Consider the following 24217-nt stretch of genomic DNA (forward strand, 5'->3'; position numbering starts at 1 on the left):
TGAGATGCTCCTTTCCTTTGTGAAGATTCCTGAGGAGTTATTTCTTCCTTTTACGTAATAAAAAGCAAGCCCCGCCTTCCTCCCTACATTTTCCCTACTGTTTCTGGCTGTTTTCATGTTGGCTGCTCCAGGCCTGCTGTGGTTTTCTCTTGCCATGACGACTTCTAATTGCCATGTACAGTATGTTCAGAGTTAGATAACTCCTCATTGTAAACAAACTGTTAACTGCCCAGAGCAGCTTTCATAAATCAACCTAACATTTATAAGATCTATTCCGACTTGATTCTTTGTGTTTCTTTTAAATCTCCCTATGCCATTTCATTCTTTTCTTTCCTACCAAGAAAGGGGAATTTTGGTTTTGGGGTTTTAAAAGATGCAAAGTAAGCTCAGGTTTACCTATTCAAGGGATTAAAAAATCTATCTCGAGTCTTGTTGCTAACCAGCTCTTCCCTGTACTTTGGGTATTTGGAACCTCAGGATTAAGGCATATCCCAGCCCTAGAGTTTGGCAGTGGAATATAAAACCCAACCCTCCCCTCCCTGTGCTCCAGAGCTTGGCTTTGACTTACAATGGTACAACATTGTTTTAAGCGCCCCTCTGGCTTAATTTTATAGCAACCTGAAGTCATTAAGGTGTTATCAAGGGTTCTCACTATCCCTTCCTCTGAAGAGCAGGTACTGACCCTGTGGCTACCTTGGTTGAAGCCTCCCAAGACTGGCTGTGCTCCCCGCCAACCCAGATATGCCTTGGACCTGCCTTACCTTGCACTAGCCCAGTGAGCTGTTTAGGTTTCCCCTAAAAACCCCAAGTGCCCACGTGACACCTCCGTGCCCTTGTCCTTGATCCCTTTACCTGGAAGTTAGTTCTCCCACCTAGTCCTGGTTCATTCTTCCCTTAGTTCATTTCCACACTATAGTAGGTAGGAGCACCCTTTTCCATAGTGCTGTGTATGTACCTCTAGCAAAAAAAAATATTCATCTAACACTTTAACCCGATGTGCCAGGTATTATGGGCAATAATTACTGTCTTTTAAAGGTAATGTCCTCAGGGCACCTGGGTGGCTCAGTTGGTTAAGCATCTGACTTCAGCTCAGGTCATGATCTTGCGGTCAGTGAGTTTGAGCCCCGTGTCGGGCTGTGTGCTGACATCTCAGAGCCTGGAGCCTGCTTCAGATTCTGTCTCCCTCTCTCTGCCCCTCCCCTTCTCACTGTCACTCTCTCGCTCTCTTCACTCTCGCTCTCAAAAATAAAACATTAAAAAGAAAAAAGGGTAATGTCCTCTGAGTTTGGAGGTACTTGGGGCCAATCCCAGCAAACTTAGAGATGACCGTTTTCTTTGGGCAAGTGTATATTTTGCTCTAGTTTTAGGCAATCCTACATGCTTTTTTTTTTTTTTTTTCTAGGAAGGTTGGCTCCTGACATAGTTTTCAAAGTAGGATGGTCTTACCGGTTTGCTGAGTATGGTCTTAGTTTGTACTGGTTATTTCAGCATGATTATTAAGAGTGTCCTCTGTCAGCATTTTCCTGGTTTTGCTGATAAACTGTGGGGTGTTCTTTCCATTGGAGCTCTACTTCCCTCTTCCCAGCTGAAATTGGCTTCCTTTCACTGCAGCACCCCTTGCGGTTCAGGAGGGTTTGGGGGGGGGGGGCGGGGGGTGTGTGTTATATTTAACACAAGCACTAGATTGAGGCAATGGCTTGAGTGCAATTCCCCGGCAAAGATTACATGAAAAGGAATTTGAAGTTAATATGATCAAGAACTTAGGTGGAAACAAGTTTATTTCCTTCTCTACCCTCTCACCTAGAATTAGCTTTGACCTGCAGGTCACAGTGCAATCCCCTTGTATTTCTAAGGTGTTTTTTTATAGCTCATTTAACAGACACTGGGTTACATGATAAGTTATCAGTGATAGATTAAACAGAATGGCAGCCAAGCCTTCAGTCTTAAAGGGACAGAGGCCAGTGTTCACAAAAGGCGTTCTCCATTTTAAACACGTTTCCTTAATTCCATCCTGCCAGTCACTGGGTAGGTGGTAAATGACTGCATAAGCTAACAGAAGAATGTCTGGGAGCAAATGGAGTATCACAAGGAGTTCCTTGGATGGTCACGTTGGCACCATTTAACAAGCCAGATCTGTGCTCCTGGGTGGAATCACACACGAGGAGAGAAAAGAAGTTCCAGAATACACCTGTGGCACCAAGGCTTCAAATATCTCACCAAAGAGTTCACTCATAATTCCAACTACTGCTTGGCCCTTAACACCAATAAAATCAAGTCTGGAAAGAAACTTGCTATCCTAAAGAAAGCCCATTGTTCAATAGGACTTTATGATTATAAGCTTCAGGAAGGCAGGGATCCTGGTTTTCTCTCTCAGCACTATGTCTCAGACCTGCCACGGTGCCTGCAATACTTGCTTAATGAATTATTTTTAAGTGTCAGTTTTGTGAGTTCTAAGCCTTTTAACTCTATTGGTGATGTCAAACCCATGAGGTCTTTGGTGGTTCGGCTCTATTTTAACCCTGGCCATGGCACTAAAGTTAAATTCTGTTTTCCTGAGCTTAATGACTGGTGACTTGGTTAATCCGGCTGGAGTCAGGCTGCCAAGAGCCTTGTGTTGCTTTATGAGTTATAACTAATATAAAGTGGCAATTCATTATGTAATTCCAAAGGCTTCAGGTAAATTGCAACTGTAAACAAATTTGAGCTGATTAGAGCCCTGCCATTTTATAGCCTTTAGCTCAACCACCAACCACTCATTTTAAAAAATGTCATACTTGGTTTTACAACATGCAGATGTACTCACATTCACATAGGCACAGTATAGGCATACACCATATTTGGACGTGCATATATGTACACATCAGATATACAATACAGGTGTCTTACATGAACTTTTTCCCAAGACACAACCTTTCATAAAGGAGACAGGAACTTATGAATATCTCTTCGAGAAGCAGTACACACTCAATAGAATTCATGGGGCTGATACGCCATCACAAGCAGTGGGAAGGCAGGACATAGAAACTGTAAGTCTCAGAGCATGGTTCTGCAGCCAAGTCTTTCTAATAACACCCTCCCCTCAGCTTTATGGAAAGGAGGTTTTCAGGTACTGTCAGCTTAGAAGTATTTGTCTATGCTTCACTGCCCGGAGCCCTCCGATATCAGGAGCTGGTGCCTAGTCCCATTTTACCAGAGAAGTGTTTGCACGGTTCCTGTGGTCATTTAATGACTTGTTGTCTGGAGGCCTAGGACCTCAGCAAATTGTCCACCTTCTCATGGATTTCAGATTGAGTTACTTGCATTGTCTTGAGATTGCAACGGGTCTCAGTTTGCTCAATTCCTCCACTACAGGGCCCTGTAGTGTCCCTCAGGACACTCAACTAATCTGAACTCTGCCTGGAAGCTTTTCTGCATTTGCCTTTCAATACAAGTGCAGAAAAACTTCTCCCTTGTAACTATTATACTGCTATTATATTGATATTGAAAGGAAGAGGCATTCACATACCTCCAAAATTTAATAAAATGGGCACCAAATAGGTACTATTTTTGGTATTTCGGTGCAAGCACATGGCTAGGGGGTCAAATGAATGGACATTCTCTTCATCTTCTTATGCCCTCCTCTTCTTAAGCTAAAAGAATGTCATGGGACATGACAAGCCATATGGGACTTCTGGTCCTGTCACTGTGTGTACTAGCTTATCTTCAAACAATTTTACAGGCTGTTTTGATAACTCTCCTCAAATAATGTTATACATAAAGAAGTACAGTATTATATTTGTAGGAGGGAAAGAGGATTGGTTTTTGGTTTTTGGTTTTTGTTGGGAAGAAGTAAACATTTGTGTCTGGGAAGCAATCTGTGATTCATTAGGATCGAAGTTCAGAGAGACAGGAGAGTGGGAGAATCCACTTCCCTGAGCCTTCCTTTAGAAGAGATCATAAAATGAAGGTACTGGAATTCTCCTCCCCAAAGAACCTACCACCAGACTCTTTCCTAGGTGGGCTTAAGGATCCAGAACCGCCAACCTACGAACATTTTTATATACATTTTTATACATTATGACCTAGCCCACTTAAGGCACTTAGCCAAGTAAGCCTTCAGTAAATGTTTGTTGAATTAGGTTGTTAGAGAAAAGTCACTACCAGTAACACTGGCTAAAGGAAATGGATAAAAGCCCGGGGGGTGGGGGGGGGGGGGCAGTTTATTCACATGCATTAATCTTAGGTGTTAATTGTTTGTATGTGAGCTGCCCCACTCCTGCAGTTAATCCCAAATTACCTGCTCCAGATATATCTTCTCTCTGACCCCAAATGCAGGGCCATTTGGAGTGATCATCCCAACTGCTATATCCTGGTAGCAGCTGAGTCTTCAGGCTCTTTTCTTCCCTTGGTAGGGGATGAAATTCCTTCCAGATTTAGAATTCTATGCTGCGAACTATCATGTCCAGAACAGAAACGAAGCAGTTCAGTCTTAAATTTGCATTCTCGGAGGAGAAGAGTGCTCTTCCAATTTATGATTACTTATTTCTCATCAGGATTCTCAGCTGAATTCAGAAAAGTCAGATATGTTAGAGAAGTGTGAAAGAAATGAGCAAGCCATATTTTAATACAGCATTTCTTTGGGGGGAAAATTATGAGATGACATTTTAGTATGAGCAGTAATAGGGATATTTAACCATAAGTGATTTAAAACATTTCTTCCAGGTTAGAGAGCATCATGTCCCTGTTTGAAGATCCAGATTCATGTACAGGCATCCTGAAGCTGGGTAACAATCATCCTTAGGTGGCTCAGCCCAGTGCTCTCCATCCCTCAGGGATATATATCATTTGAAAGCATCGTAAGTGTATTATCGATTATTGTTGCATAACAAATTACCCCAAAAGGCAGCTTTGAAACAGCAAATATCTGTGATTTCATTCAGTTTCCTAGGGCCAGGAATCTGGGAGTGACTTAGATGGGTGGTTCTGCCTCAGAGTTTCTTTGGAGGTTGCAAACTGTCAGGACTGCAGCCCATGAAGATTTTATTAGAACTGAAGGGTCTGTTTCCAAGCTTATCCACATGACTGTTGGCAGGAGGCTTCAGTTCTTTGCCACATGGACCTCTCCATAGTGCTCATGACATGTCTTCCCCCAGAGTGAGTGAACCAAGGAAGAAAATCAGAGAGAGGTAGAGAGAGACACACACACATACACACACACACACAGAGAGAGAGAGAGAAGGAGAGAGAATATAGAAGCCACAGTCTTTTTATAACCTATTCTTAGAAGTGATAGCCCATCACTTTTGCCATACTCTGGATGCTAGAAGTGAGTTACTAAATTCAGTCCACACCTAAAGGAAAGAAAAGCCACACCTCTTTTGGAGAAGAGTATAAAAGAATTTGTGGGTAAACTTTAAAATTCACCACAATGGGCAGCTTTCACCCTGAGACAATAGTAAAGATTAAAATAATATCCTAGGGAGAAGGTCTTTTATTTAAGGTTTTGGGTTTCCTTCCTTTGACTCTAGTTCTAATTACACCCTCTTGTTTGTCAGAGGGTAGAATTAAGGATTTCCAGTACAATTTCTGTACTTCTTTGGAAGTGAGGGATAATGGTGATTACTTCTCTCCCTTTCTCCCTCCCCAACAGTAGGAGGGTCCTCTGGGAGCCATTCAGGGAGCCTGGAGCAGGAAGAAAGACACCATGTCTGCAGGGACCAAAAATGGCCCTAAGTGTGTGTTTATGCATGTAAAGTAATGGCTAGACTGGACTCCTTATAGACCTTCCAAAACCACTTGCAACCTCTGCATTGACATTGACGTTGGAGCCCATGCCTGCGGGCTTCTCTGGTAAGAAGTCTTCTTCCCATCAAAGATGACCTTGAGAGTCTTTGTAACCACATTTGACCTGGATTAAAGTGTTAGGAGAAGATATATACATACAATGTGATCAATTCCCTCTTGACTCCAGGCTAATCTTTCTCAAATCTTAAAAGACAGACAAACAAACAAACAAACAAATTCACAGGCTTCCCTTCTTCTGATACTTAAGGAAGAAATGTAAATCCTCAGCAGAAAGAATATAAATTCAGATACCCCAAAAGACTTCTATATTCTTGCTTTAGCATTCCGGCAGGGAGCCTAAGGGGCCCGATTACATTTTCTGCCTCAATAATCAGGATGTGGGAGCCCGGGACATCTCCTAGGGGGCAAAGCTAACGTAAGTCACTTCGGGAAGCTTCAAAATATCAGTATGGCCCTGCCCCTTTGTCTACAGAGCTGTTGAAAAGCCAAGAACCACTTCCAGGGGCCACTACACTGATGTGAACTGGGCAGTGTTCGGGAGAGATGCTGACTAAGAATTCCAGAGGCATCACAGAGGTGGAAGGCTCTTGTCTTAGTCGTCACGTAATTTAACAGTCAGGTCTCTCTCTACCAACACCCATTCTGCCCCCACCCTCCCTCGTCTCTGGCATGTTCTTTCTCTGCCTTTTAACAGATTGGGAAACTCCAAGACCTGACTGAGTTCATCCTGGGAGAGACTCAGTTGTCCGCTGGACTCGGGGCCCATGAGCCCTCTGCTGCCCATCCTCCTGGCAAACGGTCCAAGAAAGTCCAGGAGCACCAGGTGTTTTCCTTTCACTCTGGGCTTCACCCAGCCTGGCACGGCAGACGGCAGGGTTATTTGCTTTCATAAGCCATATTATGTAAGATCTGGAACAGTGACACCGAGCCAACTTAGAGGTCACAACAGAAGGGGAGGAGAAGAAGAAAGAAATGGAGACAGAATGAGGAAAGAGCAAGAAGAGAGAAAGAGAAGAGAGAGAGAACAAATGGGGGGCAGGGGAGACAGACCGAGGCCATTTAATGTTTACTGCTTATTCATATGTTCTTGGTCTCCAGTGACAGAATATACTACCTGAAAAGTTCTCCCCTCCCCCACCCCAATTTTAGCTGTGCAAGAGGCCTCCTTGGGTTCACTATCTGCGGAGGATCTTGCTGAGTGCCAGCTGCCTGCAAGTGTCACCCTGGGGCCCATTGGTGTCTCTGTTGGAGGCTGTATATGCAGCCTGGCATGGTGCAACACTGAGTGTTCTTGCGGGAAAACGAACAGGCATGACACTGTCACCATTCACTCAGCTTCCATTGTTATGCCCAGAATTCGTGATCCCCAAAGACCACTAGGGAGCCGAGTCCGATGCAAAAGCAAAGAGCCTTTATTTGAGCTCGAGCTCAATCCCCTACCTGCACCGACTCAGCGGTGAGATACCAGGGAGAGAGAGCAAGTTTCAAAAGGACAAAGGTTTTATTGGGGCCTAGGGGCAGTTGGTGAGGTAATGGCTATGGCCTCAGCCGATTGGCTGGGGAAGGTTCCTGGGGAAGGGTCCGAGTCCTGTTAGGCAGGTGAGGGGGGTGGTTACTCAAGGGGAGGAGGTGTGGTCAAGGTGAAGGACACAGAACAAGATGGAGTCGGCGGCGTAGGCCCGCCCTTTCACCATCACCATACCATGCTTAGCACATGAGTCAGAGGTTTGGTGAGAGAAGTTCCAAAGAGGCCTGGAGACCTAGGCGTTTTTCCTTTCTGTTTCAGAAAGTAATAGCTCGCTTCCAGGAGCTTGGATAGACAGTAGGAGCAGGTGCCAAAGATAGGGTAGATGGTTCTGAATTCACACCCACAAAATGTCACTTCAAATAAATTCAGAGCCCTCTACCCTGTCTTTGGCACCTGCTCCTAAAGTCTATCCAATTTCCGGGAAAACACTCAATAAATCTTTCTCAATGAATAGATGAGTTTTATGGACGCAACCTACTCATCTGTATTCCTCTTCTACCTTTTTTGAGCATCTGCTTTAAAAAATTATAAATGCTAAAAGATTCTATATCGTAAAAGACTTTATCTATAAAGATTTTCTGCACTCTGCCTTGGTAATTACTGCACGTCAGGTGCTATTGACTCATTTCAGTGTTCAACAACCCTTTGGAGTGGCATTACTATTATTAGTCCCATTTTACAGAGAAAAGGGCTGAGGTCCTTAAAGATGAAGTGATTTACCAAGGGCCACTAGTAAGAAGCCAGGTCAGGACCTGATTCCAGGTCGTCTAATTCCATGGTTTCCTGGGTCTCAGTATGTTTGCTCATCTTTCTTTCTTTCTTTCTTTCTTTCTTTCTTTCTTTCTTTTTATGGTTTTTTGTTTGTTTGTTTGTTTGTTTTTGAGAGAGAGTGCAAGCCGGGGAGGGCCAGAGAGAGAGAGGGAGACACAGAATCTAAAGCAGGCTCCAGGCTCTGAGCTGTCAGCACAGAGCTCGACATGGGGCTCGAACCCATGAATTGTGAGATCGTGACCTGAGCAGAGCGGACACTAAACCGAGTGAGCCACCCAGGAGCCCCCTGTTTGCTCATCTTTAACACGGCAATGACCACCAGCCTGTGTACACCATTCCATTGCTGTGAGCACAGAGTCAGCCAGAAAGTGCTTTGTAATTTGTACGATGTGGCATCAAGGTACATTTCTCATACAAGAGATAAAGAGTAACAGACCCCTTACTCTGTGTTTTACCTTTTTTGTGTGACATGGCCACAGTTTTATTTTGGAACCTGTGTTCTTGGTGGCTGCTCATCTGCCGTCTTGTCTCACAGGAGAACATCTCTGATGCGGTAAGTTGTTTGACTTCTTGATGCCTTCGGTCTCCTCCCTTACAAAGTGCAATCTCCCCAAACACACAAACAACAAAGTGCAATCTCCCAATTTATATTTAAAAAAAAAAAAAATTTTTAACCTTTATTTTTGAGACAGAGAGAGACAGAGCATGAACGGGGGAGGGTCAGAGAGAGGGAGACACAGAATCTGAAACAGGCTCCAGGCTCTGAGCTGTCAGCACAGAGCCTGACGCGGGGCTCAAACTCACGGACCGCGAGATCATGACCTGAGCTGACGTCGGCCGCTTAACCGACTGAGCCACCCAGGCGCCCCTCCCAATTTAGATTTTTAATTAACACTGATTGGGAAGCAATTTGATGCTGGGATGGAGAGAGGAGATGACAGAGGAAGATCCTGAAGGGAATAGGTCTGACAAGAAGAAAGCCTGACAATGGCGACTCTGTTGTCTTCTTAAAGAACTGCGCATAGGAGCTAAACTGACCAGGTGAATGAAGGAATTTTCCACTGTGATTCTCATCATCAACTTGGTTCCTCACATCTAAGTATTAGCAGGCAGTTGCCCTAGCAGGCAGCGTCTTGCATCTTTAGGCTATCCCTAAAAGGCAGGTGGAGAGGAGGTTCTAGTGAAGAAAGGAACGTGGGAGGGAACTAAGTGTGATGTGCCTGAGGTCCCTTAGAGAAATGCTTTTCTGGAAGTAGCGATTGCTAAACAGCGAGTGTGTTCTTTGACCATACCAATGTTGCTTTTCCAAAGGCAAAGGATTTATTTGTATGTTGTTTCTTTTTAATCCTCAGGGAGACATTAGTCTAAGTTATAACTCACTTTTCGCTTCCATGCCACCTTTTCCTCAAACTTTGCACCCGTATAAAAGATGGTCTTCCAAAATTCCAAACCAACCAAGAGTTCTAGGCGGCTAGCACCATCTTCTTTTCACAACGGTGGTCATAGGGGCGTATTGTAAACTTTCAGAATCTGGGACCTCGCCCTAGAGCTAACTACATTAGAATCTCCAGAGGAGATTAGTTTTTGGTCCCGTTATTTACCTGTTTTGTGATATTGTGGTTTACTTTCTCTCTCTGTGCCTTACTTTTCTCATCAGTAAAATGGGATTAACATAGCCTTGCAAGGTTGTTATTAGGATTAATGAGATGGCATCCATAAAGTGCTAAGCAGAGTTCTTCCTGCTACTACGTACTGGGCATGGTATTTCTAAAGATGCTCACTTTCATATAATTGCATCCCAAGTAAACTCATTTAAGGATTATTTAAGATGTCTTCATAAAAATGCCCTGTTTTTATGGTCTGAATCAAGCACATGCCGTGGGCAACTTCATCATGCAAACTAGTAGAATGAACACGGGGAGAATGGACATCGCCCTCGGAGAACAGACTTTAGGGAAGGAAGGAAAAGCTTCCTGGATCCATATAGTGAAACACTGCCAGCTATCTATACAAGCCCAGGAGATCCAGAAGAGACAAGGTCACATTTTGCAGTAGCTCCATGCCAGCTCTGGACTATGCGGCTCAGAAATGGGGCTGGTCATTGGAGCCTAAGTTGTTCAGTGATTTGTTCAGAAGGTTGGTTTGCTTTCTTTACTTGTAGGAGCTAAGCTAGGTAGAGACAGTAATGCTTCTATTGCATCTAAATTCTGCCTTTCTCCTGTGTCTTTTATACCTTGTCCATGCGGAAGATGATTTTTACATAAAAGAAAAAATAAATGCTAGACTTAAAACCAGAAGTCCTGGATCTGGGCACTGTTTCTGTTAGATGCAGATTCTGGACCTTTCTGGAAGGTTGGAATCACTGGCAGTCTCTCAGACATTGCTAGTGGAAGTGTGAATTGGGACATCCTTTTGGGAGGATGGTTTGGCAATTTAAATCATTATTTCCAGTGTACGTATCCTTTAAAAAATTTTTTTTAATGTGTATTTATTTTTGAGAGAGACACACACACAGCTTGAGCAGGGGAGGGGCAGAGAGAGAAGGAGACACAGAATCAGAAACAGGCTCCAGGCTCTGAGCTGTCAGCACAGAGCCCAACGCGGAGCTGGAACTCATGAAGCTGAGATTGTGACCTGAGCCAAAGTTGCTTAACCACCTGAGCTACCCAGGCACCTCACCAATGCACATATCCTTTTGACACCCAACATTGTCTTCCTAGAAATGTATATGCTTGCATATGTGCATAAAGATGTGTGCAGGAAAGATCATTACCACATTGTTTATATTAGCAAACTATTGAAACTAATTGGTTAGATAAATATGGCTCATCCGTGTATATATTATGCAGTTGTTTACAAGAATGAAGAAAGTCTATTTGTACTGATAGGGAAATTGGAGCTATATTAAGTGAAAAAGCAAGGTGCAAAAGAGTATACTGTATTCTACGATTTGTGTGTGTGTGTCTGTGCATGTAACATACACATGCATGGACACACAAACTTATACGCTTATATTCATAGACTATTCCTGGAAAACTTTACAAATACTGATAGTAGTGACTTAACTAGAGACAGGGCTAGGTAAGAATTGTTTGTGGTTGTTTTTCCCCACAGTTTTGAGTTAAAAAAAATTATGCATTTATGATCTTTTGAGAAAAGGTCTACACTTTTTAGCACCATGGTATTAAGTCTACAACACTTGGTTAGCAAAGGAGAGATGTCTAATCCTGTTATCTTTGGGCAAGTCACTTAATCGTTCTGAGAATTTTCGTCACCCATAACATGATTATAATGATGTACAGCCCTCGGGATTAAGCAAGGCCACTATGTGGACGTGCCAGAGCACGATAGTAGGGATCACAATAAATGTCTAACAAATTCTCGTCAGGCCCGCCTTCTGTCCCCCTGTCATAGGTAGAGCCATCGGCAAATCATCTCGCGTGGCTTGGGTTTCCTTTCTTAGGCCAGGAAAGTTGCTGTAGATGCCATAGCTATTTAAATCAACTGACCTTTACTGTTAAGGCTCCAGGACATCTCTATCTTAGGCTGGAGATGACTAAGGTTGCTGATGACGGACGTTGCTGGGGATGTGTTGGGAGGTGGGGCAGGGGTGGGGCTGTACCTTCCTCAAACCCATATGACCTACTGGCACTCATGCTCTCCAAATTTCTCTTGATAGAGATGCCTGCCAGCCAGACTGGTAATCTCTGAGAAGATAGAAATAGCAGAGCTCATGGCTCCAGCTCCCATCCCCTCCTAGGCCTGAAGTCTTTCTCCACTGTTGCCAGAGTTTTAATTTCCTTTCTCCACTGTTGCCTTGGCTGCCTTAAGCCCTTTCCTGAGGATGATGGAGATTTGTCAAAGCCGCAGGGTTGGGCTGGCAGACTTTCTGGAGGACAGAGGCCATGATCTAGAGAAACAGACAAGAACATTTCATTATTTCCTTAAGAGGCATGTCAGGATGTCATTGTCCCTCCCGGTTCCTTCAAGCCAGGTGACCCTACCAAGGGAATTCATGTGATTTAACCACCCCCACCACACTTGCTCCCGTGCCCATCATACAACCTAAACAAAAGCAGTGTGCTTGCTCACTCCAAGAGTGTAAACCCATTCCACTCACACCACCACCACTAGCATCACCTACTAGAAAACTCCTGGAATTAAGCTGAAATTGCTCAGGGCTGAACACCTGACATGGTTTCCGTAAAGCTTGGCACAAAGACCATTATGGTATGAGAAGCAACTTATAGAGAGGTTCATTTGATCCTTCTCACTTTTATGTATAAAAAGCCTTTATTTCACAAAATGTTAATTTTATGTATCAATGAGGCTGAGCCATGGTGCCCAGATATTTGGTCAAACATTATTTTGGATGTTTTCTGTGAAGGTATTTTTGAATGAGCTTAACATTTAAATTGGTTGACTTTGAGTGAAGCTTAAAAATAAGGGTTGGCCTTTAGAGGCTCATGGGGCACCTGGGAGATCATGAGATAGAGCCACATTAGGCTCTGGGCTGACAGTGTGGAACCTGCTTGGGATGCTCTTTCTCTGTCTCTACCCCTCCCCCCTCTGTCCCCTCCCCCCGCATGCATGTGCACTCTTTCTCTGTCTCAAAATAAATAAATCAGCATTTAAAAAAATGTGGGTTGGCCTCATCCAATCTGTTCTGAGCAAGATGGAATTCTGCTTTGACTGGAACTGACTCTGGATCTCCAGCCTGCAAGCTCACCCTACCAGATTTTGAACTCCCCAAGCCTCCACAACAGTGTGAACCAATTCCTTAAAATAAATACCCCTCTCTCTTCTCTGTCTTCCTCCTCCCTCTCTCTCCTTGTCTTGGTCTCTGCTCACTCCTCTCTCTCTCTCTATTCGTATTTATAGTTTTGGCCCAAGAGCAAACAAAATCCAATTAGATTGTTTTTATCAACATCTTACCAAAGTCAAAATGAAGAAAAACATGCTTTGGTAAACCTGGAAAAAATATATTCAATGTTAAAATTAAATGGTGGAACAAAAGGTAGATTTTCCTAGACTTTGTAAGTGTGGAATCATGAAAATGCATTACTTTATAATGAAAACATTTACCATTCATGTCCTAATAGGGAGGTTTATGTTAGGACAAACAGAATTTTGAATTAAAATTCACTTCAAAAAACAACCCTCTGCTTGCTACGCAAATCCAGCTTTAAATCAAATAGCCCAAGGCTCTATTTCTACCAGATTCTGCCGCTGAGACCCTCCATCCTTGAGTCCTGCCGCGCTGGGGTCTTCCCTGAGACTAGGGCTGCAAGTCCCCCCACATTCAGCAGTCTGCAAAGGCTACCTGCCAAGCTTGAGCTAGGTGAGCCCTCACTTGCAGCTAGACTTCATCTGATTCTCACAGCTATGGGAGAGGAAGGATATTCTTACACGAGACAGAAAGAAGCTGAGGCTCCAGGAAGCAATGTGATTTGCTTCAGGCCACACAGCTAGTTAAGAGGCAGTCAGGGTTTGAACTCTAGTTTCCTAACTCCATCCCCACTGCTCTTGTCTCTGTATCACGGCCGAGTTTCCTGGGGTCCCAGGAGACTTGGGAGAGAGGAACCCCAACAGTCTGGTTCATTCTAGATCAGCTTTTCTATCAGAAGGGGAGGGATGTTTAAAAATGCATATGATCAGGATTTTGCATACCACTTCCTGGGGGGGGCATCTTCCCCACCTGACCAAGTCTCTAGGCTCTACACTACAGCTGCCTGCTCCATACTAAGGCCAGTTCACCCCTTATACTCAGGAGGGGCAGTAGGGCCTGATCCTCTTCGGCTTGGGCCTCAGCCCCTTCCTGGCCACCATGGTCCCTTTTATTCTTCTTTCATCCTTCTTGCCTGCCTCCATCAGAGGCTGGGAACAAGGTGAGGACTTCTGTTGACATTGAAAGGAGGTGGGGGTAGGGGACTGGGAGAGCAGGACTGAGGCACAGTGGGGGTAGCTTGGGAGAGTGGAGAAAATGCTGCTGAGAAACCCAAGGGAATAGAAAGAAGTGGTTAAGAGCACAGACTCCCTGGAGCCAGATTATGTGGCTTCAAATCCCAGCTCTGTCCCTTACTGTGTGTGACCTCAGGCGAATGACTTTGCCTGTCAGACTATCTACGTCTAGGGTTGACGTGAAACTTCAACGAATGAATGGATGTACAAGTGAGGAGTTACTGGTATATGTGCTCTGTATTTGCTTTTATAATTCCCAAACTAGCTGGGGTGACATTAATAACGTAAGAGGGTTGAGTTCGACGATCCAGATTCCTTTCCAACTTTCAAGTTCCAGGCTTCTGACCTCTTTTTAGTCACTGGAAAATACTCTCAAGTTTCTATGAAGGGCAGGTTCCATGGAGAGTCATTTAAATGATTTAAATGATCATTTACATAAAATGTCATTTAAATAAAAAGTCATTTCAATGATCACAGTGCCCTTATCACTCAGCATCTAGTGATAACTTTATGTCTTTGGACGTTAGAAAAGTTTTAAGATCTGCTAGCTGAAGTTCAAATTCTCCGGGAGGTCCTGAAAGCAAAAAAGATTGAAGGACCCTAACAACCAACAAGGGAGAGCAGGCACCACGGGAGGCGAGTGGCAGAGGGGGCATGGCTGCAGTTTACCCCAATCTAAAATTCCCTCTCACTTGGTCCCTTCAAATCCTACCAGCTACTTATTTTGCCTAGACAGGGCTTCCTTCCTCCTTTCCACCATGTTGGTAAGCTACTGCTATGTTTGTACCTTCGCCGGCAGACCTCAAGGAAGGATGGTCAACCCCAGCCACTGACTTTGCAGGCCAGCTTGGCCACATCCCCATCCTCCCTGGCCTCTCTAAGGAGCACCACCCAGCTGACTCTTTCTCAAAATGCTCCTCCCCTTTAGTGTTGGTGACTGACACTCCTGTCTCTTCTTCTGCTCTTTTCCCATCTTTTGACTTTCAAACAGCCTCTAAGTCTGCTGGAGCCGAGCCTTGGACCAGCCCAGCCCTTGGGGTGGGCAGGCTCAGGGAACTGACTTGGGGAACAGAACCTATGGAGGCTTAGATCTCCCTACTTCACTCAGCGGAGAGCGCCTGCCTTTCTTCTTTTCCCTGCTCCTCAGCTCCTTTTTCCACCCCCAGAAATGTCCTCCTCCCTTGCCTGCTTTTGAAACAAATGTTCAGGGAGCTGCCCGGGCAGGTTCAAAACAAACAGCTGCCAAAGCCCCGCCCTTCCCCCTGCGGCGCTTGCTGCTGCTATAAGTGGACTGGGATCTATAGCCCTGAACGCGGAGTCAAGTTGCAGATACGCAACACGAGCAGACTGACCTTCCGCCCTGGGTTTTTGCTGAGGAGGAGCTGAAGCGCCATGGAGCCTCTGGCTCCGTTCCACATTTCCCTGTGTGTTTGTGGGTTGTGGCTCTGTCTGCTGGCCCGTTGTGGCTGCCACATGCCCGGTGCCTGGTGGTCCCAAGGGAACTGGGACGCCGGCAGCAGGAGCAAATCTTTTCCATTTTCAAAACCAGGTGAGGCTAAGGCCTTTTAGGCATCCTGCTCTTTCCCCACAAGGAGCCTGTGTAGACCCCCATGTGTTCGTTAGACTACATGTGTCAGCATGGAACCTGACTGTGGACTTAACCAAAAAGAGGTTTCTTTTTCCCACACAAGTCAGAGGTAGCTCGCTGGGCTACTCAGCAGCTCCAGGATATAATTAACGTAGCAAACTCCTTTTAGATGGCTTTTGCATCTCCAGAAGTATTTCTGGAGAGAAAATATCAGGAAGGCAGAAACGGGTGATGGACAAAAGGCCAAAGTGGCACGTATCACCTGCACTGGCCCCTTGACTAGGTCTTCCTGCAAACATACTCTGCCTACATCTCATCCGCGGGCACCAAGCCTGCCCCTCTGTGCAAAGGTGGCTGTGAGAGTTTTCAATGAGTGTTGACCCCTAGCACCCAGTCAAGGTTCTCTTCGTGAAAAAGAAAGGGGAAGTGGTTATCTGTGATGGGAGCCCTGTCCGCCATGACTGTACTCTCCCTCTGAGGACCCCCGTTCAAGTTCACAAACATCTCCAGCTCTACTGCCCTAGATCATCTATGGTCTCTCTACACTTGGGCAAGACAGCGTGGAGGTTAGGAGTCTAGACTCTGTGGAGTCAGAAACACATGTGTTGAAACCCCTGTTCTGTAGTTGCTAGCATTATGGCCTTGGTCAGGTCACTCAGAGCTTCAGTTATCATACCTCCAAAGCAGGGGTAACAATTGGTCCTCATTCTGAGGTTGAGATCAGGATTGATGACTTAATCAGCAGACAGCCCATGGTACATAATAAGAGCTCAACAAATGTTAGCTATTATTATTTGATTGCTGCACAGATCATATTGAATTACATTTTAATGCATCATTTAAAAGATTGTGAGCCTGTGGAGCTGCCTTCTTCTCTTCTCTGCTTTTAAGTATGAAAGCAACTGTTTTAACTAAACAAGGGACCCATAAATTCACTTGCTTTGTAAAAATTAAAAATACTCCGGAGAAGGCTAAAGGCCCCTTGACAATCCCATCTCTTCACCATCCCTTTTCCTAATCCCTGGAAATGAATACTGATACCACTTTTTGTTTTTCCTTCAGACCTTTTCTTATACATTTCATGTATGCATGTGTAACCATGGAAAACATGGGGCTTTTTCAAACATGTCATTTATATCATATGATATGGATGGTCCTTCAACTGCCTTTTGTTTGTTTGTTTTTAACTCAACCATATATCTTGGCAACCTATTCTTTTCTTAGATGTAGCTTCCCCAAGTTGTCTTTTATTTTCCAAACTAGTTCATGGTATTTCCTAATATGGATATATAATACTATAGTTTATCTAGCCAATCCCTTATTAATTGACACATAGGTCATTTTCAACTCAGGCTATTCCAAAACAATGATGCAAGATTATCCTTATACATATGACTGTTTTGCACATGTGGATACTATAAAGTGAAATTTCTGAGTTTTAGGATGTGGGCATTTTAAATCTTTAAAGATACTGCCAGGTGACTCTCATTCCCTGGCAGAGATACCCATATCCAAGAACGTGTTTTTTTTTCCATCTTCAACTCAGGTCTACCTGTAAGCCTAGCACAGTCTAAGCTCAATAATCTCTTGTTAAATTGCATGCTCCACCAAGATTTTGTATGGAGATTACAGGAAATTTGATGTATCCTGAGGCTTCTTTAGACTATTTTTCTTTCTTTCTTTCTTTCTTTCTTTCTTTCTTTCTTTCATTTATTTATTTGTAGCACAAGCAAGCAAGGGAGGATCAGGGAGAGGGGGAGAGACAGAATCCCAAGCAGGGTCCACGTTGTCAGCACAAGGCCCAATGCAGGGCTTGAACCCACGAACGGTGAGATCATGACCTGAGCTGAAACCAAGAGTCAGACACTTAACGAACTGAGCCACCCAGGCGCCCCTAGACTATTTTCTGTGTTAGAAAATTCTTTCTGTTGAGTCTAACGTGCTCTCTCTCTTTAATGTTACACTTTGGTTCTTTTCTACTTCCAAGAACCAGGGAGAACAAACCTAATTCCTTTTCACATGATGTGCCCAGCCTGTATCAGGCTGTAATTCCTGCTTCCTAACTCCACTGTGCTCGTTTTTAATTTCTCAGGGTTTTTGTGAAGATAAATGAAATAAAGTTTGTGAAAGTAGCATGAGTTCTTTTCAAGGCTAGAATGTAAGTATGGCAACAATATGTCCTCCATTTCAAGTAGCAGACATAGAAACACCTCATGGTCTACCAGCTAATGTCTAACCAAGAAGAACAATTAGACTGAATTATGATTTGTTTTCATTTGCTATGCCAGAGCCAACTGCTTGTTTATTTAACCAAGAAGTTCTAACTTACTAGTTTAAACAAGGTTTGGGAATCGAAATTAAAGCAGAAGGCTAATGAATGAATTTAATTCCTCTTTCCAGATGGTGACCTTGATTGATAATATTTCTTAGCAGTGACATATCACATGTACTGTTTATCTTTTTACCTCTGATAAGTCATATTCTGTGTATTTAGTTTGTGATTCAATGCCTTGTTTTCCACTAAATGTCTGGAAGTTAACTCTGTGAAATTGAAACATTTTTTATATGTGATATGAATTTGTATCCAAGTCTTGATTAATCTCTGCATCAAAAATTTTGTTTCAGTCTCAGGTCTTGGGGGCTCTCAGAATGTGTATTCAATTTTAGACTTGGCCACTGACTTCATATGAGAAAGAGGAGTATGAAGGAGTCTCCTTCATCCTCCTTTTTGAGAAACAATTTGTCTTCTTTGCAGAGGGAAGAATGGAACTGAATTTTCCCAACCTAGACTGTAAACATGCTGTCAGATGCCTAGAAATCCTGCCTCGCTTTGAAGGATCAGCTCCCTTGCCCACCCTTTTGTGAGGTTCCTGCACCCTGCTAAGCAAAATGGCCTGTTTGATCCTTTCTGCTCTGACAGTGTTTTAAAACTCTGCCTGAGGGGCATCTGGGTGGCTCAGCCGGTTAAGCACCCAACTTCGGCTCAGGTCACAATCTCATGGTTTGTGAGTTCAGGGCAGCATGGGGCTCTGTGCTGACAACTCAGAGCCTGGAGCCTGCTTCCGATTCTGTGTCTCCGTCTGTCTGCCCCTTCTCGGCTTAAACTTCTCTCTCTCTCTTAAAAACAAATAGACATTTAAAAAACAAAAAACAAACAAACAAAAAAAACTCTGCCTGAAATCATGGTGAAGTGGGAATACATGTCCCTCTTTAACTTGGACCCTCTATTTGTCCGTATGCCCCTGGAGAGCATAAACTCATTTATGGGAATTCCTGTAATCCCCAGTATTCATTATCTTACTTGGTACATATTAGTTTCCAAATAAATCTCAGTTTAGTTTGACTTGGTTAAATAATTGAACCCTCTCTTCTCAAAATTTCTGACTGCTTGACAAATATTTATTGGTTATTCCTTTTGGAGTTTATGCTTTTGGAATATTTCCTGTCTGCCCAGAGAGTGGCATTGCTGTGTTGCATTCAGTGACAGATGACTTTCATATTCCTCGTCCTCCTCATCCCCAACATCATCATCACTATGAATAAACGCCTCTTCTATGCTGGACATTTTACACATAATTGCATCTGAAATTTTGCAATTGCATTGCATGGTGGGTCTTCTTATATCCATTTTTCAGATGAATTACAAAGCTGAAGCTCAGAGAGGTTGACAAACTTACCCAAGGTCACCCAGCTCATAAGTGGGTAAGCTAGAATACAAATTTGGATCTTTGATTGCTGAACATCTATCTGTTGCCTCCACTGGGTCATTCCATTCTGGGATAGAGGAGGGAGTCTGGGGAAGCTCCAATGTGGACTAAAAGCTTTGGTCAAAGACATTCTTATTTTCCTTTCTCACAGGACATTCAAAACCTTGGTGGTCTCTCAGATTTCTCCTCCACAGGAGAGTCCTTTATCTGTTAGGATTGGAAAGACATGGGTTGCCTGCACAGAGGTTTAGTTTGTTTTCAGTAATGCAGGGATCCACTGGAAGGGACATCTGGGGTGCTGAGAACCGTCTGGCATATTCCCATCTCATTTCCTCCTGTCCTATAGGTCACAGCTCCAGCATTGTGCAAAGAGAAGTATGGGCAGTTTGGAAGGGAACATCTGAGGCAAAGCCAGCAAGAGAAGTTGGGGTGGGGCAGACCCTGAGAATATTAAAGCCCTAATGAGGCCTTTCTATGCCGACTGCTCAGTGACCTCTTGAACAAGGTTTTTTGTTTTGTTTTGTTTTTGTTTGGTTTGGTTTGGTTTTCTTACGTCTTTGCTTCTGGTCTATCTTAGATAGGAAGACTATGTAACTTACTGTCCAAAGTAAGACAGTTTTGAAAAGAGAGCCCTGTTAATAATACACAGAGATATCAGAACTCTCTTGGGGGAAACCAAGATGCACGGTCTCCCTATTTGGAAGTCCTATTTCCGTAACATTCCAGAACCCCAGAGGTGATTGTCTCTGACACCTTTAAACACAGAGAACACATCTCTGTACAGGCTAGCTGGAAAACCTCATAAGGCAGTAAACATTGATGAGGCCTTTTCCAAGTTGCAAGACCTTGCATAAGCCATTGAACTCAGTGTTCTCATGCATATAATGGGCATGATAGTATTTATCTTAAGGGGCTTACATAGAATAAATGAGGTATCATGTGTACTAGGCTGGGGCACAGTAGTGTTTTTCTCAGCTGGGTTGGGGACCCTGGTGGGGGTGGAGGGACCACTGAATATTTGGTCCAACTTCAAGGGGAACTCTTGGAAAACTCGAGAGATGATGTGAATTTCAGGTTCTTGTGATTTGAGGATTCATGCCTCACTCTTAGCTGATGGCAGTGGAGCCCACTGAGTTTTACTGGTTAAGAACCATGCATCCACTAACTGGGAATGAGAGAACGAAAGAAGAGAAGAGAGAGCTTCAAGAGCTGCCGTACTGCCCTGGAAACAAGGCAGCGAAGGCACAGGAGAGGGACTGACACAATCCGCCCTGTGATACTGTGAGTATGTGAGTATGGGAGCTCATCTTGGCTGCTGTGCTGGCAGTTTCCAGCAGAATAAAAAAGGAACCGAAGGAAAGAGCTAGGATCCTAAGCTTGGGCTGGAAAAGGCCTCACTTTTGACCTTTTACCTATTTTCTTGGCCCTGGCAATAGGCTTGCATTCTCCTGATTGGGCAATGATCCTTCAGTCATCCAAGCCCATGGAGCATTTTCCAAGACGAATTTGAGTTTCAGAGAGACTGTTCAGGGCAGGATTTCCCTGTTAAAATGGCCTCCACCTTAGGCTTCCTTCTTCTAAGGGAAGGAGAGAGGGGGCACTGCATGCCTGAGACCTACTTAGGTTTGCTTAGAAAGTAAGACCCTTAAGCCTGACGCTTGCTTGGGTCAGTCCTAAGTTAACATTACTTATGCTGGAAGAGCTAGAAGATGGGCGATGTGATGTCTGTTCCCTGAGACTAAGTTGACAACACCAAATAAATAATAGTCCCTAGTTCCATCCAAAGGGGCAAGGACGCAACCGACTCAGGTTACAGGCTTTCAGCACAGCCCAGCACAGCTGGGTCTGGTTGGCGCCTGGGGACAGGGACACTGTCACACATTGTCATCTTCTTCCCTACTTGTGAGCCCCTTTGCCAGGGACTGGAGTTGTCTCTCTCTCTCTCTCCCCCCCCCCCCCTTTTTTTTTTTTGCCCTCCAGGCTTCTCTGCTCTTCCAGTGGGATGGGGAGCAGATGTGCTGAAATGCTAGAAGGCACATGGCTGGGGTGCTATTTGTGGCTTGGGCTGAACTCAGAAGTCCTAGAAAGAATGTTTCTGACATCGCTGGCCTTCTGATAATCCATGAGGCTCAAGGGCAAACTCTGCTTGGCTGTGCTCAGTACTCATTCACACAGGCTTGCAGACCCTGGCCCCTCTGGATGCAGGAGGATGGTGGAGGTGGTGACCTGGCACCCAAGTTGCTCCCCAGTGGCTGGCTCTGAGCGAACTGCACCCCTGGCTGCCTCATTTATTTATTCATTCATGCATTTATTAAGTGGCTACATCTGCCAGACATTGTTCTGGGCACTTGATATACTGAAAAGAACAAACCAGACTTCAACGTTCCTGCTTTCATGGATTTTATATTCTAGCAGGGGGAAGATAGGTAATACACAGTAAGCATAATAAATTAGTGAACGGTTTGATGTTAGATGTTGAATACTATGGAGAGAAGAAACTACAGAGCAAAGGAAAGGGGACCGTGCTAGTGGGAAGGTTGCCGTATCAGACAAGGTAGTTAGACCAGATGTCGACGAGAAAGAGATTTTAAACACTTGAAGGAAGTGGTTAATGTATTTCCCATCTGAGGGAAGGGTGATCGAGGTAGAGGAAACCGCTAGAGCAAAGGCAAATGATGGCAAGAGGTGTGGCATGTTCAAGGTACAGCATGAAGCCAGTGGAGGTATAGCCGGAGCAGAGAGAGCAGACAGGAGAGGAGCACCAGAAAGGGTCTGAGGAGAGGGGCCGTGATCCTCCAGGGCCTCCTACACCATTGCAAAGACTTCGGCTTTTCCTGGGCGTGAAATGGAAGTTGTTTCAGCACTTTTGACAAGTAGCATGATCTGACGTGTTTCAGAAGGAGTGCTCTGGAAAGGTGGTGGCAGCATTGTTCTGGGACCTTTCTGAATCCCCATGTCACAACTGATGGAGAGACTGGAATGAAAACTAGAAACCTTTGGCCAATATTTTGCTCAAAACTAGGTGACGGGGTATCCTCACAAACACCAAAATAGAAGTGGACAGAAACCGGGGCGCCTGGGTGGCTCAGTGGACTAAGCATCAGGTTCTCTGATGTCAGCATAGAGCTCGCCTTGGATCCTGGGTCTCCCTCGTGCTCTCTGCACCTCCCCTGCTCTCTCTCTCTCTCAAAAATAAATAAACTTAAAAAAAGAAAAAGAAGAAGTGGACAGAAACCAATCGCTCAAAGCCTCAAGACCTGCCTGGTATCGGCATCTCAGCAGAGGAAAGGAACGGGACCTGAGGACAGGACGGCCCCAAAATAGTCAACAGTCATTCACTGGAAGGCTCAGGAGGCCAGTACGGGAAGGGCATTTCACTGGGGGAGAAACGTAGGGGCCTGAAGCAAGCCAGCCCCCTGAGCATTTGAAATGGCTCACTCCAGGCTCCCTTCCTGGGCACTGTCCTCCCCGAGGAAAAGCTGCTGGGGTGGACTCAAAATAGAACAAAAGAGGACAAAAGAGATGTGGGAAGAGGAGCCCCAGAACAAAAGCGGTGGAGGGGAACAGAACCAGGAGATCTGAGAGAGCGAGCTGTAACGGTTCGTTTCCTCGATTCATTTCATTTCGTTTGTTTTTCACAAAAGGAACGGGGGAGGAAGCTCTGTGAAATTAGAGAAGTTCCCTTAAATCCAGGCTCCTTCTAGCAGTTCTAGAAAGTTTAATTCACATAACAGTAAGCAACAAAAAGTGCCATATTTAAATCTATGTAAAAATGTTATAAGAAAAATGGGAAAAAATGAATAATATCCCTACAGATCATGAAGTCATACCAAACAGGTCTGCTCCAAAAAAAAAAAAAAAAAGATCAAAAATAGAGTATTTTTTTTCAAAATGAAATAAGACACTAGAAATATGTCTTGGGACACCTGGGCGGCTCAGTCGGTTAAGTGTCCGACTTCGGCTCAGGTCATGATCTCACGGTTCGTGGGTTCTAGCCCCGTGTAGGGCTCTGTGCCGACAGCTCAGAGCCTGGAGCCTGCTTCGGATACTGTGTCTCCCTCTTGCTCTCTGCCCCTCCCCTGCTTGTGCTCTGTCTCTGTCTCTGTCTCTCTCTCTCTCTCAAAAGTAAACATTAAAAAAATTTTTTTTAATGTCTTATATCAAAATTAGATAAGCTCCGAAATGAGGTGACTAAACTCAAGAAAGAATTGGAATCAGAAGGAAAAAAATCAAAATAATATCAAATGAGGACTACAGAAGCAAGCAGACATACAAACTAATACCTTAACCAAAATAGAAAGTAAAAAGGCATAACATTTTTTTCTTATTTTACATTTTATTTTATTTCTTTCATCATGATAAGTGTAGTCTTTAATATCCATCCCCTATTTCTCCCACCCCCTCACCCCTCCCCTCTGGTAACCATCAGTTTGTTCTCTATAGTTAAGAGTCTACTTCTTGGTTTCTCCCTCTCTCTTTTTTTTCTTTGCTCATTTGTTTTGTTTCTTAAATGCCACATATGAGTGAAATCATATGGTATTTGTCTTTCTCTGACTAACTTATTTCACTTAGCACTATACCCTGTAGCTCCATCCATGTTGTTGCAAATGACAAGATTTCATTCTTTTTTACGGCTCAATAATACTCCATTGTGTAAGTATACCACATCTTCTTCCATTCATCTATCAATGGACACTTGGACTGCCTCCATAGTTTGGCTATTGTAAATAATGCTGCAACAAACACAGGGGTGCATGCATCCCTTTGCATTGGGGTTTTTGTATTTTTTGAATAAATACCCAGGAGTGCAACTCCTGGATCATAGGGTAGTTGTATTTTTAACTTTTTGAGGAACCTCCATACTGTTTTCCAGAGGGG

Source organism: Panthera uncia, chromosome F1 (assembly GCF_023721935.1).
Source record: "Panthera uncia isolate 11264 chromosome F1, Puncia_PCG_1.0, whole genome shotgun sequence".
NCBI lineage: Eukaryota > Metazoa > Chordata > Mammalia > Carnivora > Felidae > Panthera > Panthera uncia.